Here is a 17,758-nt window from a genome sequence, read left to right on the forward strand (position 1 = left end):
CAGAAAATTCAAAGGTTGAATAGAAATGTGTTGCCATTACCCGGTATAAAAATATTTTAATCTTCCACGGACTAATTTGTTGCCATTTGGCGAAGCTAAGATATTTATTTATTTATTTATTTTTTCAAATTTAATCTATCAGTTATTTATTAACAAACTGAGCAATTTAAAAGTAATAAACGCAGTTCTTTGTTTACATTATTATTAATTACTATAGCTGGATCCATGAAATTACACTAACTGAATTTACTAAAAGTATTATATATTTTTTCACTAATTTTTAGTAACTATTTTAGGCAATCGGCATCAGTGGCTAGTTATGTAAAGTGAAACAAAGAATGAAAATGATTCGACGCAAAAGTGAAGTTCGATAGTAATAGCTCTTCTGAGACACAGTATATATAATATGTAAGAAAAATTTTTAATCTTAATTTGTACTAGTTCGTGGAGTCATTAGGTTATTTTGAAGCAAGAAACATGAAAAATGAGCAAATACCCCCACCAGAACTCGAACCTGGAACTCTAGAATACGCGCCGAGTGTGCTACCGTTATACCACGAAAGCATGCTAGAAGGTGGGAGAAAATACCTTATAAGCACTTGAAATTTCCATTCAAATTTCTAAAATTCTAAAATTAGAAATTTATTTATAGTTACTCTTTCCATGTCATAATCATATGATTCTAAAAAACTAAGTGAAGTAAATAACTGCAAAATTAGAAAGTGATATTGAAATTATTTATCCAACAAAATTCATACAAAATGTTTTATACTAGTAACTCATAACATTTTGTTTCAAACTCTTCTTTATTTGTGGTATAATGAATTTATCATTGAAGTCTTCTGACAAAGATGAATGCGCACTGTTTGGCGAGAAATAAAGTAATTTACTTTTAGACAGAGAATAAATGCAGACTTAAACTTCTTGTAATAGTTAATAATAAAGGCTTCAGAGACGACCAAAATTTAAACCTTGCAGATTTTTTTAAAATCAATGAAAGAGGTTATTTTAAAGATGTGAAAAATGAGCAGTGCCCGCCGGAACTCGAACCGCAAAGCTCTCGAATACACGCCGAGCGTGCTGACCATTACACCACGAAGGCATGCTAAGAAAGCGGGAGAAATACCTTATATACTCCCCTTAAAGGGCGAATGGGGATTAGGGGACCTAATCGCCAAATCCTGGTGGTGGAGAATCCTCAACCACCATCGTTTTTAGTTCAAGAGCCACTGCAGAGACATTAGGATTTTTTGGAAGCAGGAGATGAGAAAAATGAGCAGTGCCCTCTCCGGGACTCGAACCTCGGACTTATCGAATACGCACCGAATGTGTTAACCGTTACACCACAAAGGTATGCTAAGAAGGCGAGAGCAATACCTTATAAATGTAGATACTACGTCCCATTAAAGCGCAAGAATTCTAAAAGCATTAATGTAACATTCTAGTGATGTTAAGTAATGGGTATCAATGATAAAAACGTGTGAAAATATCTTACTAAGTTTCATCTTGAATTCATATCTGTTGTTCATAATACGTTTTTCCCAAATATACTTTGAACTGAAATCTATTTATTTATTTATTTACAAATATCTAGGTTTTGGTATTTAAGCCATTAGCCGTTTGAATTGGAATCTAATGTTTCTTTTATTTTTATAGCAATATTTTTAGAAAGCAATATATTAAAGTCGTTTACTTAAAATGTATTTAATTGTAATATTAGCACTTCAGAAAATATTTTAATTATTAAAATACAATAGACTGTCTCTAAAACGACAATTTATTATGGTTCCAAGTGATTTTCGTTATTTCTAGAGACGGTTATCTTAAAGAAGTATATTTAGTATTGATGTTTATTTACGTTTCCATGACTCCTGCTGATTTTAAAGAGGGTCGATTGGTGGATGTAATTGCCAAGACAGGATTTAAATTATGATTTTCAAAAGGGCATGTTATGTAAAAAAATGTTGAAAGCTTTTTAAGGTTTTAAATTATTTCTTTTTAAGGTTTTAAATTATTTTCTGTAACTTTTACATTATTTATAATTTCGTTAACCTTGCATGTTTATGGGTATTTAACATTTTATTATCTCACGAAATTTACACAAATATTTGTTTTTTCTATTTCATGTCGTATAGTTTTAACAAAATAATTCTTTTGAGTATTATAATAAATGTTTTTTTAAGGTGTCATTATAATGCATATAATGTTCTTACTTCTCTATTAAATTATTATAAAAGGAAGTACATGAAACAAGCGCATTCTACTGCGTTTTATTAAGCATATACTCTTTAAAACTATTATGAGAAAATAAAATTAAAGAGCACCTCAGAATGAGTTGTCCTTTGTAATTAAATGCTCTTTTTCTTATCAAGTATCTACAGAATTAGCTTAAAAACAGGCACATGCCCTAAAATGGTGAATGCATCACCTAAAAGTTGCATTACCTAGAAACCTAAAAGCATTTTGATTAGATCTTTCCTTTAAGAAGAAAATTTTATACAATCTTTTAATTTTTCTCTTTATAATACTTTATGTTATAGTTATGAGGTTAAAATATAGAGTTTGAAATGCATAAAATGACGAAATGTGGAACTAATATCTTAACGAGCATATTTCTCACTGTATTAGAAACTAATTAACCAATGGCAATTTAATTAATTGACATGAATATACACTATATATATTAAATCTTTTTAAATAATTTTTATAATAATTTTATAAATAATTTAAATAATTTTAAATCCATGTTAAACATAAACACACAGTATATATGATAGGAAACTACTAGCTTTAATTTCCCGACAGCCCTTTTAATTCCTTATTTTAATTTGGTTACGTCCCTTCCTGTGTGCATCATCTAAAAATTAATCCGCGTTGCGCTATTAGTAACAGTAGCATTGATACTTCTTGTCTAATCACCGTCCAAAATTTAAATAAAGGAATTCATTCTATAAATGCTGAAATGCTGAATGCCCTTTGCTGAAGTGCGCAATCCTCTCGATGTGCTAAGATGTGCTGCTGCATCGCTATGTTCTCTATGTCGTCCATTGTCTAGAAAATGTGATACCCTAAAAAACTGTGGGATTGTGGGATACATATCGCATCCAAAATTATGTGCAATTAATGATATGTATCAAGAATGTCCAAGAATAAATTAATGTGTTATTTTTGTCTTGTCTGTCTACAAATAACATCTTACGAATTTACGCAACTCTATCATTCTTTATACGCCATAAAGCATTATTAAGTATCTATGAAATTTATATTACACATACACAGAGAGACACGCATGCACGCATAAATATATTAAATTATAAAATAGCTGTAATAATTTTTTTAATTTAAGTGATGGAAAAAAAATGTAACCCTTGAACATTTTTTCATACTTTTAATAGGAATAAATCAAATCATAAATTCATATAATCTTATATTAGAAAAGATGAAGAGAAAAAAAAATATGTGTGATATGGACGCACTCAGCTGATTATTGTTTAGATTTACAGAGTTTTAAGTGTTGCTTTTTTTACATATTCGTTATAGTATTTTAATTTTTGATGTATATTGGTGAAGATATTCGGATATCTTCATCTGTAAAAATGTTACAGCTTGATGCTCAAAATTCCTAGTTAATTTTTTGGCTCTTCCGACAACTTTTAACTTTAACGACAACTTTTTAGCTTATGAAAACTTTTAACTCACTAAAATACTAACTCAGTATTTGAAAAGACTGGAAAATATCAAAATGCTTAATTTATTGTTCTTTATTTTGAAGCTGAGGATGGCAACGATTTGTAAAGTAATTTGAAATGGAATCGTAAATTTTGAAACTTTTAATTTGAAAAACAGGTATGAAGATATTGGTTTTTTATATATTTAAAACTGTGAATTTTAAGATTTTAATAATACGAGGGCTATCCAGAAAGTAGATTACGTTTTGGAATAAAAAAATAAACAAAGTATAGGAAACAAATTTTATTATATACAGATGAAAGCCTCACTCAAATACTACTTTTCTACATAGTCACCATACAAATTAAGGCATTTATCGTAGCGATGTACGAGCTTGGAAATTCCTTCGTCGAAAAATTCGGCCGCCTGCGCCTTCAACCACTTCGTTACCTCTTCTTGCAGCTGTGCGTCGTCATCAAAACGCTGCATAGCCAGCCACTTCTTCATTGCTGGGAATAGGTGGAAGTCGCTCGGTGCCAGGTCGGGACTGTACGGCGGATGAGGAAACAACTCCCACTTAAAAGATTCAAGAACTTTACGAGTGACATTTGCCGTGTGGGGCCGGGCGTTGTCGTGAATCAACAAGATCTTAGAGCTCAACATTCCTCTGCGCTTGTTTTGAATTGCTCTTCTGAGTTTTTGGAGAGTTTGGCAATACCTTTGAGAGTTTATTGTAGTGCCTCTTTCCAGGAAGTCCACCAAAATTACACCTTTTCTGTCCCAAAAAACAGTCGCCATCATCTTCCTTGCCGACATTGTTTGCATGCATTTCTTGGGTTTTTGGGGAGAACTTGTGTGCCCCCACTGCATTGATTGCAATTTCGTTTCACAGTTCACATGTTTCGTCACCAGTAACGATGCGATCGAGTAAAGAGTCACCATCCTTATGGTAAGCGTCCAAAAAGTTCAACGCTGCAGCCATTCGCTGATTTTTGTGGTCCTCTGTCAAGATTTTTGGAATCCATCTTGCACAAAACTTGTGGTAACCAAGCTTTTCGCTGATGATTTCGTGCAACAAACTTCGCGAAATTTGTGGAAAACTCAAAGAAAGTTCCGTTATTGTGAAATTTCGATTTTCACGGACTTTAGCATCGACTTTTTCGAGAAGTTCGGCGGTCACTATGCTGGGTCTCCCACTTCGATCTTCGTCGTGAACATTGGTTCGGCCATTTTGAAATCTTATGACCCACTGACGCACTCCACCTTCAGTGATAATGTTGTCCCCATACACTTCACGAAGCTGCCGATAGATTTCTATCGGTTTACAGTTTTTTGCAGTCAGAAACCTTATTACTGAGCGCACCTCGCAGCTCGCGGGATTTTCAATTAACGCAGACATTTCAAACCGTCACAGTATCTGAACGGAGCACAGCACGAACCTCTCACTAGCACGGCTAGATGCAGACTGAGCTGCGCAACGCTCTGACCCCAAGATGGCCGCGCTAGCCCCGCCCCTAGCGGACACAGACGGAAACGTAATCTACTTCCTGGATGGCCCTCGTACATTAGCAACTTAAAATGAAATCATACATTTCGAAGCTTTTAATTTGGAAAACAGGTAAGAAGATGTTCTTTTTTTTTTTATATTTAAAACTGGGAATTTTAAGATTCCAACAAGCCTTAGTATTATGATTTCCATTCCGCGAACTGTTTTGATTATGAGATTAATAAGCTTTTATGACATTAGTTATTATTTATTGATACTTTGCTTACTATTTCCAGTGTGAGTACTCACATCAGCGTCTTGGTTAATATAATTCAAAAAAGTGAAGAGGAAAGAATGGCGAAGAAAAAAAAAAAAAAAATGGCCAAGAGAAAACAAAATGCGTGCAACGCAAACGCATTCAGCTGATCAATGATTACGTTTAAAAGCAATGTTTTCAAAAGTTAGAGTAATTAAAAATAATCTGATCAAAAAATTTTAGATCTCTCTCGACGGGTTAACATCAATTTTGACGCATCAAGAAAATTATTGGAGACAGATCATTCAGGACTGAGAACAAAGATTGAACGTTGGGCAGAACACAAGCACATTGGTTGGTCATTTTAATTTAAAACATATATCAACAAGCTTAGGCTATACCTTGCTTTCACACATCCCAAAAGAATGGCTCTAGAACAGTGGTATTCAAACCATGGGTCGAAACTCTTTCGAGAAAAAATTTTGGTATTTAAAATGGGAAATTTTATTAAATTCTAGAAAGATTACTCCATCTTCAGAGAGATGGTCTCTGAAATCGTTGTTCTAAAATCTAGTTTGGTTCGGATATGCCTCGGACGACTTCATTTACTGTTTGTCTATAACAAGAACAGCTTTCGACAGATAGTCTGCAGCTGTCTGTTACTATAGAAACGAGCTCTAACCCATTTTTGGCAGAGGTATCTTGAAGAATTGCTTTTTAGTTTGCCATCTTGGCCACTTAATGAAGAATTGACTGTTTCTGAACTTTCTCTTTTCTGCGGCCAACCACTGGGATCAACCCTACTTGAAGTATACTAACCCTGTGGCTATGGCAATCTCAAGCAGTCGTTTTCAAAGGATGTGCACATAAACAAATGATGAGACAGCATATTCCGCTTACCGTCATCATGACTCATTTGTAAGTTTAATTATTATTGGTGTATAATATCGTATTTAACTTAGTATTTGCGTTAAACAGACTGCTTGGAGGTTTTTGCCTCTACAGAATCGAGACATAAAGAAGTAAAAGCAAACAATCAAGACCGTAAGTTTAACAATGAGTTTATAAAATACGCGTTAAAAGTTTACAATTGGGTGCCCCTTGTTTCTTGGCGATTCTTTTTTGACGCCAACATCGGCTCCAGGAAGGCACAATTTCAAGATGGCCGCTACACAAAACCAAAATAAGTCAAAGAATTGCACATCTGTGTCCATGCACACATCGATCTGTTTTCACTTAAAAACATCCTAGAATTGCACAAACTAGGCATTGCGCTCTGCCTTAAATTTGTCCATGTACACATGAATCTATTTTTACTTGAATAAAATCAAGAAGCTAAAACAAAGTTAAAACTATCATGGTAACCAGAAGTGAGGGTTCATAGCCAAAATTTTTTAAAAAATGTCGCTAATCGAAGGGGCACCCAATTCTACACTAAGAGCCAAATACGCTTTTGTATGTACTGAAGATGATAAACCAAAGCTATATGCATTCTGTGCCTGGTAGTATTGTCAAACAAGTCACTGAAACCAAATAAACTGCAGAGGCATCTTCAAACCATACACATAGAATCCAAAAATAAAACCACTGGATTTTTTCAGAAAACAAAATAGGGCTATAAAATGCAAGCAAAAAACTTTATGTCTACTTTTACCGGTATTAACATTTAAAAAAAAAAAGCATTAATATCTTGTTACTGATTACATTAATATCTTGTTACCGATAACTACTGGCAAGCCGCACACAATTGCTGAAGAATTAATTGTTCCAGCAGCCCAACATATGGTATGCGTCATGTTTGGCAAAAAGGAACAGCAATAAATGTATCAAATATCTCTCTTCAATACAAAAATTTATCGCAGAAGATAAGAAATGGCAAATAATGTGGAAAGCAAACTTATAATTACAATTAAAAAAATTAAATTTTTCCGTTTTCAGTTGTGATGAATCTACCAACTGACAAAACGTTGCACAACTTATTTGTTTTGCAAAATATGATACAAAAATTAACTCGCTAAACACTTCTTTTTTGCAAGGAAATATAAAGAACTTCGGTGAAGGTTTGGTTTATTTAATTATGCCAAAGCACGCTAGGGCTATCTGCCTAAAGGGAGGGATGCCTTCGTGGAGGACTTTCTAAGGGAACTGACTCGTATACACGTTACACATGGGAAAAATCACGAAAACGCCCTTGCAGCCATCCCGTTCCCGGGATTCGAACCTCGGACCGAACTACCAATGTTCAGCGACTTTACCGCTCGGCCGCTGGTGGGCCTACTTCGGTGAAGGAATTTTTAAATTGGTAAATTCTTACGTCACGGAAAACAATATTTCGTGGAAAAATTGTCTGGTGGTGCGCAGTGATAGAGCTCGTGCCATGATATGAAAACACAGTGAACTTTAAGGCCGAGTCAAACAAATCTTTCCCAATTAAAAAAAAAAAAAAAAAAAAAAAAAAAAAACATGGTAAATGTATGTTTCATAGAAAAGCGCTTGTATCGAAAAGCATGCTGTCTGTCCAGCCTGCTGTTACACTTACTCCAGCTGATCTTTTTTTTTTTTTTTTTTTTTTTTTTTTTTTTTTTTTTTTTTAGCCCTTTATTATTAAGCATAATTTCTTTCGCACTTACGCCAAACACAATTCAATAGCAAAATTACAAAAATTCTGAAAGCAGAATAGCAGTATACGTTTAGAATTCCTGATGCGGCATTAAGTGTTGGCATATATTTTTTGTGGGGTTTTTTTAGTCTTTTCTCAGTTCATCATATTGTTACGAAATGTACAAGCGTGGTAAGATAGCTTCCCCGAAAAGCAGTTTTAGGGTTGCCATAAAATGGCAACAGAAAGCAGGGTTGCCACATTTGGCGAGAAAACGCCCATTTGGCGACACATTTGGACGGATGGAGAACCTTCTGGAACGAGTTCTTACCGGTTTAGCCCATAGACCTGTTATATACTAGACGGAGTATCGCCATTCAAAACCGGGTGAAAAAGCAGCACAGGAATGAGCTGCAGGAGTTTGGGCATGAAATGGAACTGAACCCAGACTTTGGCGTACTATCGCCACGGCTGGCGATTTTTTCCTCTCTTTTCTCTTAGTTCGAAATGCGGACTTGGAAAGACGTCATTTCGCAGAAGCTGCCGTTGAATTTGCAGAAGAGGTTAGATCGATAAACAGCCAAAATTATTAATTTCCCTAAAATTGGACACTTTATTTTAAAATTTAACTTTATTTTAAATTTTTAATTTTTAAAATTTAAATAATTCTCATGCTGTAGAATAATATTTTGTAATATGTTCCTCGGCGTCTACAAAATTTAAGATAAAATAATAAAAACTGGAGAGAACAAACTAAATAATAAATAATAAACTAAATAATAAATAATAAACTAATAACAAACTAAAAAATAAATAAATAAAAAAGAAGGTTTTTTAGTACTTAGGACAGAATAAAAAAAAAAAATAGATAACATAAGAAAAATGAGTGAAAACAGAAAATAGTACAAAAAGGAAATTTAATATTAATACGAAAAGAAAATTTAATGTTAATACGGTGTATTACAGAGAACTACAGAGTAGGCGAATCAAAGTGAGAAAGATATTAAATTAATTGAACTAAAAATGAATGTCAATATAGCAGATATAAGTTAAAAGGAAGAGAGAGAGAGTGGTAAATAATTAAATTATGAAACTAAAAGGTGGTAAATTAAGACTTCCTTTTACTAGCAAAAATATATATATATATATATTATGCACGTTGCACAATGTAGTCGCACTTATTTTAAATAATTTTAGAAGGTAAAATTTAAATAATGTTCATTATTTTTAAAAAGAAACTTAAAACTATTAAAGTTTTGAAATTTAACTGCTATATAATTTCTATTTTCTTAATACTTAACGAATTCTTAATATTGGAATAAATGCCAGAAACATGATATAAGAAAGAAAATACGTGATTGAAAGTAAACATATTTGTTATATTTGGATGCAAGAAAAGGGGATAAAATAAAGTCATTCATGTCCCCCCCCAAAAAAAAACATAATTTTATGCAGTTCTTACACAGTGTTACATCAACATTACCAAGTATTAAATACATACATTACTACTTCGCACATGTCCGCATAAGCAAACGCATACAAAGAATATATAAACAAACGCATTCAAAGCAGTCTGTTGGCGTATGAAAAATGTCGCCAAAGCAGAATACTAGACTAATTAAAATTATATTGTATTACTAAAATTTTAACATTTTTTTCGGAACACAGTTATTAGAAACATACAATCGTATATATTAAGATACTTTTATTTAAATGTTATTTCAAGTATGCATATATTATATAAAATTAGAAAATCTATTTTTTGTTAGAAAACGGCAAGTAGAGTGGATAAAAAAACCTCTACATTTTATATAATTACGTTTAAAACATTAGAAAAAGCCCAGCTGTGAAATGTTACTCCTCCACCTTTCACGTATCTGGAATTTCATCTATATGCGGAGCACGAAAGTACCATTTTTGAAGTCCGAAACAATGCGCGTATACGCAAAACATTTGCTTCTCACAAATTCTCCATAGAACTGTAATGGGAAGGAAGATCCGCGGGAAATACGATCTGGGAAATGTTCCAAATGTCACGTGGTTCGCATTCCTGTTCCCCTTCAGGGTTGCCGTTTCTCTCTCTAGTACATTACAGCTCTATGGTTTAGCCCAGAATGTTCTCGAACACAAGCCGAAAGCTATATAAACCCTGTTGGTCAGCAGTCAGTGTGTCTCAGAGAGTGTGCCTCGTCTAGCGAGCCGTGCGGAATCGATTGAGTTGACAGCGAGTGGGTCGTCGAGTGCACCGAAGGAGTCTCTTAGTGTATCGCGGTTAGTGCATCGTCGAGAGAGCGTGTTGTGCTCCGGGAACGACTGAACTGAAGAGTCAGGAACTGTGCTCGTGTGTCGTCGAGTGCATCGCGAGTTGTAGCGTGGACAGTCTCGAGAGTACGTGGAGTTCTGAGAACGACCAAGCAGAGTCAGGAGCTGTACTCTGGTGCTTTGCAGGAAACTGTCTCCACCGTTATTGCCTGACAGTGTGAAGACTGTGTCGCTGATTGTTCCAGCGTGTTTATAGTAGTTCATCGACGACTGTAAAACGTGTTTTGGAGCTGTCCTGACAATACTGACTAATAAAGTGTGTTTCGATACTTCATCAAGTGTCGTCGTTATTCACTCCAAATCTACGAACCCCGTATGAACGTGAAGGAAGGATATAACGTAACAACTGGTGTCAGAGAAGAGAAAAACGTAACAATATCAATGTTCAGTTTCCTTAGTAAGATGGCTTTACGAAACTCTCTTTGTCTTTTTATTATTAACGTTTCCTGTGTTTACTTTATTTATTAAATATCCTGTTCTTAGCGATTACGCCACGTAAATTCGATTCAACAGAAAAATCACAAAATATTTAAAAACAACATATCTTTAGAATTTTCGATAGACAGTCTCGCTCTCTGACAAAAATGGAGACAAAATTGATTTATTTCGTACGGTGTTTGCTCGCTTTGAAATTTTTGAGTTTGTTAATCAAAAATTCGTTAAAGTTGCATAAATATGAAATAGATTAATAAAGCGAATTCCAAATTCGCGCTTCCAGGTTATAGTGTTAGGTGCAGGACTACGCTATTCAAAATTTAATGGCTCTAGGTACCGCTGTTTTTTTTTTTACATGCATACATACATGTGAGAAACATACATACATTCATACAGATTCTTCATTATTTAATTATTTCCTTATCATGTAAAAGGGAAATAAGCACATTAAAAAACAGACCTTTAAGGCTACTACAAATTAAAGTTGTTGTCTTGTCCATATTACATGGAATAATGTTTGCCAGAGCCTACTCCGAAGAGAGGTTGGACTTCTTCTTAAGGGAGGGATGCCTTCGTGGACGACTTTCAAAGGGAAACTGGCTCGTATACACGTTACACATGGGGAAAACCACGAAAACGCCCATGCAGCCAGCCCGTTCGCGGGATTCGAACCTCGGACCGAACTACCAGTGTTCAGCGACGTTACCGCTCGGTCGCTGGTGGGCACAAATTAAAGTCTTAGATATAAATAATTCTAAATTTTACGCATAGGTATTAAAACCAATATATATGTCTAACATAATTTACCTGATGCTGATGAATACTGCACAATGCTATTTGATTTCAGATAAACATTTTACAATGTTAATTCATTCGGCATGAATTTGCTATCATTAAGATTTTCTTTAAATGACCTTTAATCATACATCTACACAAACATCTTATTATTATATCTATAGGTTTTGTAAAAATATATACACATATTACTGAATAAAAATATATATATAAATAATGTAACTGAAAAATACATGTTTTGCATGTTTTGTTGAAATTCATTTGCGAATCATTTAAATTCCGGGGGTTACAATTTCACCATGTAAGTAGTAGTTTTAAATTCCAGTAACAGATTATTATTATATTCTTCAGTTTTGACATTTTTTTAGTTTCTCTTAAGACTACGAAAAAGCAAATACCTTAGTTGCCTTACCTCTAAAAGAACAAACAAGTGTTTCAATAATTCCAGTGGTTAAGCGCTTTTTGCTTCTATGATAAAAGTCTGATTAACAATCTAGTTCGCATCTGTGAAACGCGGTGACACAATCCCGGCTTGAATTTCCATTGAAGAATAAAAATATGAAGGAGGAAAAAGGTTTGCATAATTATTTTCATGGCGAGAAGCCAAGAATTCTGCTTTAATTATAACTCGTGCTGTATCACGCAGAATATCAGACATACACATACATTAAAACTTAATTCAAACGGTATCAAAACGTACAAGTTTGCGTTATATACCTTGAAAATATATCCATTCATTTCCCCTGATTGCTAAATTAAGCTGCATATTTATTTAAATACATTCTGCATTGGTGTGTTAAATAAGTTGATTCAAAATGTAATTTGTAATAAATGTGTGTCAGTTTAAAACTTATTTAAAATCTCTTTATTAGCAAATACTGTTGCATGCCTGCGGGTTCCTAACAGACTGAATGCAAAAGTCCGATAAAAGGTTAATAAAATTTATTCTTATCAAAAGAAATATAAAAGAACGCTGGCATTTTTCTCCGCAATATTTGTGCAAGTGTTCACAATATCACGCAGTAATAACCAGTAATTGTACTTTAAACTACTAAAAATGTTAATAAGAACGCAAAGCACAGCACAGAGAAAGATAATCCGATAAACAATAACAACAGCAGCTAACCAAACAACTGAGCTGAGATGTCTCTATCCGGCTTTTTAAAGCTTTCAATCGATCGCGAGAGAGTTCTAGTAATTTCTTTGTTTCTTGAGATTTCTGGAAACCAGCAAGAGGATGGAATTACGGTTACAGCTAACAAAGTAGTCAATTACATTTATTCAATTTCAATACAGATAAAAGAGATATCCATTTATTCAATGTTGAATGCATGTGCTCCTATATTTTTACTTTTCCGGCGTAGCTTTTTCTTAAAATTTATCTCGCGCTGCATTGCACGGAGAAACACAACAATTTTAATTGTAATTCTACTAAAAAATCTAACTAAATACAAAATTCGTAACATGAAAGTTCGTAAATTAAGCGGCATATTTGTTTAAATACATTCTGCATTGTTGTGTTAAATAAGTTGATTCAAAATGTAATTTATAATAAATATGTGTCAGTTTAAAAGTTACTTAAAATCTCTTTGTTAATAAATATGTAAGAGCTACGTTATTTTCTGAATTCTACCTTTCAGAAAAGTCACTTAGTAAATTTTTAAAGATATGCTGTTCTTAAAAGTTTTGTGATTATGCTATTGAATTTTATGTGGCATAAGTGCGAAGAAAATGAAGTTTAATAATAAAGACAAAAAATGTTTGTGTCAACAGGAGAGAGTCCAAGAAAAGATATAATAAACTGCGAGCTCAACAGGACTATAAAACTTTAAACTTTTTGGGATGCTACTCTAAAATGTTAATCCTTTGAGATTTTATTTTCTTATTACTTTTTTAGCCTTACATTTGTTCATTAGCCAATATTAAAGAAAATGTTAATAAAATGCTGCTGCGGGACGGGGATAGTTCTCATTCGGACTGTTTACTGAATCGTTATCGAATTATAAAAAACAATTAATACTAAAACTCCCACTCCTAAATTCGATACCACAATTTCCATTCTGCTCCCAAATTTCTAGTTTTTCTTGATATTCTTAAAAAAATATCAATTTTATGCATGTATTATATTATACCGAATATTTTTCCCGAGGGTAGAAAATCCATCTTAACATATTGAGAAATATTTTTTAATTCTTTTGATATGACCTCAAATTCTATCGAATGTCAAGTATTAATGTAAGGAAACACTCAAAAACCAGCTTACCACTTATTTAAACAAGAACTTCTTTGGTTATTTTGCTATAATATACGCCATCGATTGCAAGGTACTTATGTTTCACCTACAGTGTCTCACAAAAGTAATGGGACACTTGTGCTTTACAAAAGGAAACTGTAATAAAATAAATTAAAAAAACGTGTAAAAATTTTTTGTGAGTGTGTTTCATACTTAAATTTAGTAACAATTATTACATAACATACATTTTCTCAAAATATTAAAATATTAATTTAATAAAAAATACAATTGTTTAGAACGGAGCAAAAAATGGCTCACATAAGTGATGGGACACCATTAGATACTACTAAGTACTACAATAAAAATATTTTTTTCGTTTTTATTTTTACTCAAAAGCAATTGGCAATAATTAATAAAATTGTCTGCAGTATTCCTCTCCAGTTTGTTTCGGAATTTTCGTGTTTTTTAGCTCTGTGCAGCCATGAATGCTAAACGAAAAGAAACTTTGCCTGAAATTCTAAAATTAGTTATTAATTTGCATATTGAACGTGGAAAATCTATTAGAGAAACTGCTGAAACAGGTAACTTGAGTCATTCAACAGTTTTCGATATCATTAAACAATATAAAAAGAATCATATGTTTCAGGATAAAAGAAGACCTGGCCGACCATCAAAGCTATCCAATGCAATAAAGCGAATTATCTTTCGAAATATTAAAAAAAATGCAAGAATGAGTGCTCCTAAAGTTGCTGCTGATTTACAAGCATTGTATAGAGTAATTGTTAATCCTGGGACTATTAGAAGAGTAATTCGATCTGCTGGATATCACCGTAGAGCAGCCAGGAAAAACAATTCTTCGTAAGTGAAAAGAATAGAAAACTCAGACTGGCTTTCGCAAAATCCAACATAAATAAGAATTCTGATTACTGGAATGAAGTTATATTTGCTGATGAGAGTAAATTTAATATATTTGGTTCTGACGGTAGAATGTTGGTGTGAAGAAAACCCAGGGAAGAATTTCGCAAACAGAACTTGGTGCTAACAGTAAAACATGGTGGAGGAGGAGTTATGGTATGGGGGTGTATGTCCTCCGCTGGAGTTGGTAATCTTGTTTTTATTGACAGTATAATGGATCAGTACAAGTATATTGACATTTTAAATCAAAATTTGAAATCTTCAGCACGAAAATTGAACCTTCATAACGATTTTAAATTCTACCAGGACAATGACTCCAAGCACACTGCTTTGAACGTTAGACTCTGGCTGCTCTATAACTGTCCTGAAATAAAAACGCCACCAGAATCTCCAGACTTAAATCCCATAGAGAATATTTGGCAAGAATTGGAATCAAGAATTCGCAAACACACCATTTCTTCAAAACAACAATTAAAATCGGTGATTCAAGAAGAATGGGGTAAAATCACTCCAGAAATCACAAAAAAAAAATTAATCAAATCCATCCCAAGAAGATTAAATCATGTTTTAAAAGTAAAAGGAAATCCAACAAAATATTAAAAACATTTAAAAAGTAAAATTTTTGGATAAATATTTGATGGAAAAGTAAGTGTCCCATCACTTATGTGAGCCATTTTTTGCTCCGTTCTATACAATTGTATTTTTATTAATTAATATTTTAATATTTTGAGAAAATGTATGTTATGTAATATTTGTTACTAAATTTAAGTATGAAACACACCCACAAAAAATTTTTACATGTTTTTTTAATTTATTTTACTACAGTTTCAGATAGAGTAACGACTTCCGAGTCAAATAAATAACTTGACTTTTTAGCATGGAATTTATCATTCTTTCCTACGCAAAGTAGGCCAAGCAGAAATACAATATATCCGAACTTGCAAATAACATTATAGTCTTAATATTTTCTTGTGAAATTAAATAGTGACTTCAGTATCTCATAAACTGAAAGTGTAGCTGACCGATTTAACAATAGTAAGAAGAAAAAAAAGGCAACTAGTTAGAATTAAATCTAGATAGAAATCGTAAAGTTATGATGCAAGAAATCTTTTTCTGAAAATAAAATAGTAGTCATCGCGTAGTAGCGCGTTACTTACGAAATAAATTACTTTGATGTAATGATTTTTTTTTAAATGTAAAAGGAAAACATGAAAGGATTAAGTGCATTAATTTTTTTTAAATGAATAAAAATCAAAAGGCACATTTAAGTTTTTGAATTTTTTACATTGACTATTCAACCAGTTTATTTATTTCAATGAAAATGTCTCAGATTTCTCTGTTAAAAACGATAGATTTTTCTTCCTTCATTTAGGCTAAATTGTATCTAAAATATCCCCCATGTATTCCATGCTTCAGTTTTAAAATTGTTTAAATTTTAATAATGAATGTTTTAAGAAAATACATCTGCCATACTAGAATTCATAACTCTTGTAGTGTATTTTATCTAACAAATAAAAATCATTTAATACTTAGGAGTAGAAAGAGACCTAAAATTTAGAGTAAAAGATATTCCTTTCAGCATATCATATTGTAATAATAATTTATGTGCCACTGATAAGTAAAGTCGTTATGCCTTAAAGCAATATATATACGTATTTCCTTTACTTACTTTAAATACGTACATATAAATTACTTGAATGAAGATAATTAGAAATTCAATGTATAATTTACCATTTTAAATACCAGTATATATTTTACTGTTTACAAAAGTTATATATTACTTCCATGGCTTATTTAGTCATTATTTTCCTTATAAGGAACTTTCGTGTAATCCATAGCGTGAAATGGTGGTGTGAGTGGTAGCATGTTCGGCTAGTAAATCTAAGATAGGGAGTTCAAATTCCGGCCAGACTGCAATTCATTTATCAAGTTTCTTGACTTCGAAAAGGCCAAATAGCTGTAGATCGTAACATATCATGGTGTTGTAATTGTTTATTAATGAAAATATTTACTTTCTTTTCCAGAGATGCCCTAAGGCTTTGGATTCAAATTGATTAATTAAGCAGCAATAATCTAATATGCATTTGAACATTTTGTGGCCTATAATGCGCTGGAGACGGCTTTGAAGATTAATTGGCACTAAAAAACTTGAAAATTTCGCCGTAATCGAATGTACTTACAAATACAAATCTTGAACAAATAAAACACGAAATACAGCTTGAAAAGTAAGCCAAATATTGAGCACATAGAAGAATGCATATGAAAGAAAACGTGCACTTGAAATTCGTTAATTTAATACACTTTAAAAATGTAATATGAACTCTTGAGGAAATATTTGAAAACAAAACATACATGAAATTCTCTTGTTCAAAACATTTTATATTCCAAAACTAAAACACTTGAAGTCCATAACTTAAAATCGCTTTAGAACTGCTAAATAAATCATATACACGTGAGATGAGTTTTCACCAACCACTGCTGTCGTGAATAGTTAGTTCTTGGTCTTTTTACACTGAGAATTTCAACAGTAGGGTCCACAATTTTTGTGCTGAAATTCGGAGCTTTTCCCTTTATCGAAGAATTTATGAGCTGTGTTTAGTATACAATCATGAGTACAAGTACTTTTCAATTAAAGATGAATTTTATCTGTTTCTCGCGAGCCAGGTAGCTTTAATATCAGACGTAATGTTTTATTTTGGAAATAATCAATCTTTTGTTTACTAGTTGCCTAGAATGAGACAACGCACATAACTATCAAATAGTTCTACAAGTGGTGCCATATGAGACGACGACAATTCCTCGTCTCCCTACTCGCATTTTAAATTGGAGAGTAGAGAATATAAGGAATTTTTACCTTCTGTATTGCGTGTCAGCTTTTCCAGTTAATGTCTGGAAGACTTAGAGTTCGAATCCTGTCGAAGGCATAGCTGGTTTTTTTTTGTGTGTGTGTGTGTTTTCTGCTTCGAAAAGCTTCATAAATGTCCCATCCTTTAAGATTATTTCAGAAGCAGTCTGAACCAAATAATACGATAACAAAGATGCAAAATA

At 32.8% G+C, this 17,758-nt stretch overlaps 1 protein-coding gene across 4 annotated transcripts in view; it reads right to left on the bottom strand.

Moving 5' to 3' along the window:
* Positions 1-12,105, bottom strand: part of LOC118199681 (uncharacterized) — a 47,611-nt gene extending 35,506 nt beyond the window's left edge. For 2 of the 4 annotated variants that reach the window (XM_085819295.1, XM_035371585.2), the window contains exon 1: positions 11,975-12,099. The gene's annotated coding sequence lies outside the window, so the exon portion shown is untranslated. Of the gene's footprint in view, positions 1-11,974 lie in introns of all 4 variants that reach the window. The other 2 variants (XM_085819296.1, XM_035371586.2) reach the window with 2 other exon arrangements.
* Positions 12,106-17,758: the final 5,653 nt, after the last annotated feature.

This window comes from Stegodyphus dumicola, chromosome 6, assembly GCF_044657685.1.
Source record: "Stegodyphus dumicola isolate Sdum_Otavi_A_Nest chromosome 6, ASM4465768v1".
NCBI lineage: Eukaryota > Metazoa > Arthropoda > Arachnida > Araneae > Eresidae > Stegodyphus > Stegodyphus dumicola.